This window comes from Manis javanica, chromosome 14, assembly GCF_040802235.1.
Source record: "Manis javanica isolate MJ-LG chromosome 14, MJ_LKY, whole genome shotgun sequence".
Lineage (NCBI taxonomy): Eukaryota > Metazoa > Chordata > Mammalia > Pholidota > Manidae > Manis > Manis javanica.
Genome location: NC_133169.1, coordinates 83,505,658 through 83,511,657, shown reverse-complemented (window position 1 = coordinate 83,511,657; position 6,000 = coordinate 83,505,658).

Sequence of the window (6,000 nt, the reverse complement as noted above, 5' to 3'; positions counted from 1 at the left end):
AATAAATAGGTAAACCTAGGAATAAACCTCACAAAACTATGCAAAACCTTTATGAAAAAAACTATAAAATTGAATTGAGGGAAATAAAAAGAAAGGCTTGAATATAGAGACACATCATCCTGGATGGAGAGATTCAATATTTTCAAGATATCAGTTTTCCCAAATTCGCTTTACATTGAACACAATCCCAATTAAAATCCCAATAGGGTATTTTTGAGGGAACTTACTAAAAAGATTCTAAAGCCAGGCTAGAGCCACGTATGTTTGAAATCATCTTAAGACATTTTTAAAAATGACATGTAATAAGCAGGCAGACATTCCCAACCACATATTTGATATAAAAAAGAGCTACAGAAACTATAGATATGGTATGATAACACCCACATAAAAAGACAGCTCACTGGGAAAAATCAGAGAGTTCAGAGGCACACATAAGCAAGATGAGAAATTTATTACTCAGTAAAGGTGGTATTTCATATCAGTTTGGAAGAGATATTTTAGTCAATAATGGTATTGACCAAACTTTAGAAGAAAAATAAATTGGATTTCTTTTATACCATCATATAAACTCCAAAGATTAAATATTTAATCAAATGTTAAAAATAAAATCACTAACAGACTGGAAAAATAGAGATGAATATGTTATACATTTGACTTTATGAAAATGTCTGTCTACACAGTCCCAAAACACAAAGCAGAAAAACAGGTAGAGGAAGAGAAATGTAATATATCTGAAAAACAAAGATATACAAGGGACTCTTAGAAACCAGTAAGTAAAAGATCCATGCCAACAGGTACAGAAACGAAGAAATGTAAATGAGCAATAACTCACTAATTCAATTATATATTAACATCTATTATGTGTCAGGTTCACTAGCCAACATTAATAAAAAATCCAGTGTTGGCAGGGATGTCAGAAATGGGCATTCTTGAACCTGATTAATGAGCTTATTATAAATTATATCATTAGATGCTTGAACAATTTTCTAGAGGGCAATCTGGCAATATGTGTTGAAAACGAAAGCATTAAAAATGTTTGACCACCAATTCCAAATCTAAAATTTATGTCATCCTGTCTGGATGTGACACCTAGGCCTAATCTTGCAGCTACCGGGGGAGACAGCTTGTGGGCAAAGCCAACCCACAGAGAGACAGGTGTCTGAGGGCTGTCCCCATGCTGGGGCCCATCTATATGCAGATTCAGTATTTTGTGAGACAGTGAATTTCCTCAAGCCAGTATTAACTAGGGTTTCTGTGTTTTGTGGCCAAAGCACCCTTAATGAGACAGCGCTTTACCCTAACCTTCTAACCCCCAGCCTATTCTCTGCCCCTTCCCATCAGCCACCTCTGCAGTGGCCAAGCTGCTTCCAGCCCTGCCAACACCTTGATTTCAGATTTCTCGCCTCCAGAACTGTGAGAGAAGAAATCTCTGTTGCTTTAGGCCACCCGGTTTGTGGTAGTTCATTATGGCAGCCTTAGGACCTCAATGCAGCTCCTCCTCCAGCCCCAAAGCCATACTTTGATTTTCTGATTGCATTAAGTGGATTTGGAATATAGGCTATATAGAGTTGAATCAGCAGAAATGCAGATTTATATAATGGAACAGCAGACAAGAGCACAGCCTCTGGGGTCAGATAAATCCAGCCCAAGTTGCCAGCTGTGTGATTTGCGACTTGCTTCACCTCTCTGAGCTTCAATTGACATATCTGTAAAATGGGGCCAATAAAGATTGTTGAGAGAGCCGAGTGAGATAATACATATAAAGTGCTTAATATGTTACCTTGTAAAGCAAGGTTAAGTAAGTAAATATGTAAAATAAGGGTCCAACAAATTCCAGTGCCTTCCCCAGAGTGATCTGGTACAGGAGTTCTCATCCTTTCTTAATCAGATGGACACCAATAAACTTCCACAGCAAAGGGGGGTCCCATAGTCTCTGACAAATATAGGGACAGGTTTCAGATAATGATGGGCTGTGTCAATTGATATGAAAATTCCATTTACAGGGATAGCCTATAGCCTGGATCATTATTCACTGATGGTGGGAAATAGGAAGCATAGAGATTGTTGCCTGGGGGAGAGAAATGGAACCTGGGTCTCGGAGCTGTGGAAACTGCATGGAAGCCAAACTGGGAGCAACAGGCCCCATGTCCCTGGGACCCAGAATTTTCTTAGGAGTGGTGCACGGTGAGAGGTACAGAGCACGGAGCTAAAAATCACCCTCCTTGGAGGAGAAGCCTCTATAGCGATGACCTGCATCCAGAGAGGCCTGCCCCATCACAGTTGGGAAACACCTAGAAATAACTATTTGATTAAGAAACTCGTGCTTGAGGATTCTCATAACTAGTTATCTCTTGGCTATTTAGAGAAAAAGGCAGAATGGGTTTTACTTAGAAATTTCATGCCTTTTTGTGTGTGTGTCATTTTGTGCTGTGGCTTCCTAGAACAAATAACCCTATTGTTTTATTCCCAGAGAACTAATCCATGACACATGGGGTTTTATCACAAAATAAAAATGTCAAACTTTATCTTTGGAACAAAAGTAATGGCTGAGTGTTGTCTTTTGTCATTTATTGTAAAGCACGTTATCTATACTAAATCTCGGCAAGCATGCCCCGCTCTCGCAGCTTCTTGATATTTAAATTAGGTGAGTAATTAATTTCAGAGCTTGGTGTTTTTCTTCTGCAGAAGATCATTTGCATATTTACATTCTGATATGGAAATAAATCCTAGAAGCTTAACCTCTTAGGGTGCAGACCTTGCCTAGATAAACATCTGCTGTTTTCATGGTGGTTTGAACTGCAGAGCTACCATTTAATACTTCTTTTCTCTTTTATAACTGATAAAGATGTAGGGAGATGTGAAAGAATTGTAAGGAACAGTCACCTCACTGTCTCTCTGTTTCATCCTTTACAGAATTGGATGCCTTCCTCATACAATTACTATCCGACTTGAGGGGAAGAAGGATGAAAAAGTGCTTCTACATTCTCAAGGGGTTATTTTGTTCATTGCTTAATCATTCTCAAACGTTTTCCTTACTCAGGTTTTTAAAATGTTATATGTGCTCTTTGTTACTGATCCACTGGGACTTGGCCATTTCATCAATAACACGAATTAAGTATTTTTTACAAACTTAGACTTATTTGTCATTCATCCATTGGATCAGCAATTCATATCCTGGGAATATAATGATGAACAAGAGGCTGTCATCCTATCGGCTCTCATGGGACTTACATCCCTCCGGGAGGAACACACTAAGGCGGAATCATGCCCATTGCGTACTGTGGTTAAGGAGGGCCTCAGGGAGGAAGTGCCGTTTGAGCTGAGGCCTGAAGGATGAGTGGGCTGTACATGAAAGGGATGAAGAATATTCCAGGCAGAGCTTAGCAAGAACAAAGGCCTAGAGGATGGAAATAGAAAGAAATCAACATGACTATGGGGTAGTAGGGAAGGGGGAGAGCAGAACAGGAGTGGAGTCTGCACCAGACCAGACCAGACCACATTTCGAAATGCGAAGTGTGGTTCCTTCTTGAAGAAGCATCCCAAGTGGAAAACTCCTCTCCTTCCATGAGGTAGGGCTGGGTGACTACCCAGCTTCCTGGGGGTGAATGTTGATGGCACACCGATGCTTGGAAAGGCAGGTAGCCTTCCCTGGGAGTACCAGTACCCACTGATTACCTTTCCCTGCCCCAGCTGCTGGGGGTGGTTAGAAGGGTATGTGACCCAGGGTTTGGCCTAGGGAGAAAGGAATGATAGTCAGCCCACTTTTCTCCTGACTTCAGTGTGTGGGGCTCTTCCTGGTAAACCAGGGCCTACCTGAGATCCCCTTGATAGCGGGCACCTGGCTACACCGAACAGCTCCATACAGCTCACTCCGCAGACAGCTACAGGAAAAGACAGGAGTGTTACAGGGTACGTACTGTCTCTGTCACAGTTTTCTTTGTTAATTATTTTTTTAACAATTAATAACAATTTTTTAATAAAGGTTACAAATTATTTTTGGCTTTTAGGCCTTATGCTGAATCTGGCCAAGTAGGTTATAGTTTGTGGACATCTGCATTATAGACTACATTGTTCTGACACACTTTAAACTTAGGCACCGAGGAAACATTTAACCTTTACAAGAGTCTTCTGACGTAGGCTTTCTGGGACAATCCAGCTGCATCCCCATTTCCCAGATCCTCACCCTTGTTTCAGTCAGGACGTGGAAGCTTGGAGAAGTCAAGCAACCTGGCCAACGCCATGTGGCTAACAAGAGACAGAGCAAGATTTGCACCCAGGCAGTCCCGTCCAGGGTCAATGGTCTGAACCTCCAGGCTAGACTGTCTCCCACTAATAGCCAGAGATAAAGCTTTGGGAAAGCCCACTTTTCCTTCTGTGTATAGCCCCAACCTGTAGAGTAAGGGGTGGTGTGCCATTTTCCTCAGAGTGAGAGGGGTACCTGCTGGTATGTGAAATGACTCCCACAGTTCACACACACAGCATTACACAGTCCTTACGCACATAGTGTGGAGGCAATTGCTAGCATATCTTTGAACTTCCTCCAGCACATGTCAATTTCCATTTTTACTGAGCTTCAAGGTTCAGGCTCTTAGCAGGCAGTGATACCGAGCCAGAATGTAGTGCCACTACTGTGTTCTTCTTGTTCCCGCCTACTGATGCTTTCATAGTTTAATTTTGTTTTTTATGATTGCTTCTATTTGGGAAAAATGTCAGTATTGCTATTTCTTGTCCAATTCTTGTGTCCATTCCTTCATAGTTATAAGATTGCTGCTGAAGCTTCGCCATCACATCCATGCTCAAATTGAAATAAGGGGGTAAGGGCAGATGTCAGCTACTTGTGTCTCCTGTTGCCAGGAAAGCAAAAGAATTCCATCGATGTTGCATCGATCAGAACACGTCCACCTGTAGCAGCAAGAGGAGCTGAAAAAGTGGGCGTTTGGCTGGGTACGCTGCCACCCTGAATTAATCAGGGTTTTATCAGAAAAAAAAGCACATAGATACCAGGCTCTGTAATGCAAGTATTTGCAATAGGCTGGAAAGCCCTTGAATCTTCTTTGGGCCTGCAGAGGACAGACATGGAAATCAGAACAGAAGGAGGATTGGAGAAATTTAGAAAACAGTCAATTTCTTTTTCCCTTGTCTGCCACCAACACACCCCACTTCCCTATAGCGCAAATACCAGTGATCCGTGGTTATGCCGAAGCAACGACCTGCAATGAGGGAAACAATATAGTCGCAGGCTCTTAGAGTAATGGTGAGAAAACCTTAAGAGTTTGTCCCCACTGGCTACTCTGGTTCAAAGTGCTAAGTAAAAGCCCCAACCTCTTCAGTCGCTAGGGTATAGAGGATATATGTTCTTGGAGAGCAAACGTCTCCAAATACATCCCCTGGAAACCAGATTTGAAACCTTATAAAAATCTCAGCTTATGTGCCCCTTTCTCACTATTTGAAAAACCATTTTTCCCATTATGTTGTGATTCCACAAGCATTTACTGAAAGCCCACTGTTCCCAGGGGACCTTCCCAAGTGCTGAAGATAGAGGGTGAACTAGACCTGCAAGGAGTGCACATCCTGGTGGGAGAGGCAGGCAGGAAACACACAGGGGAGCAGGAGGATTAAGAGCTGAATCCAAGAGCCAGACTCCTGGGCTTGCCTGCAAGTTGTGCTGCTTTCTGGCTGTGTGGCTTTTGGGCAAATGACTTGCCTCTCTGTGCCTCGGTTTCCCCATCTAGAAAAGAATGGGAATATTCACAGTCCTTACCTTGTAGGGCTACAGAGTGTGCCTGGGCTCACAGTGTTAAGAACAGCTTCACTAAGGGGCCAGGAAGCTAAGATAAAGACTACTTTAGAAAGCAAAAAACAGGGATGACAAATTAGTAACTACCTTATTTGGTGGCTGTACATAGTACTACATGGTTTAATTCCCACAAAGTGCTTAGAATTGTGACTGGTGTTCAATTGTAAGTGCTTAATAAACATGAACACATCTAGCAATAAATG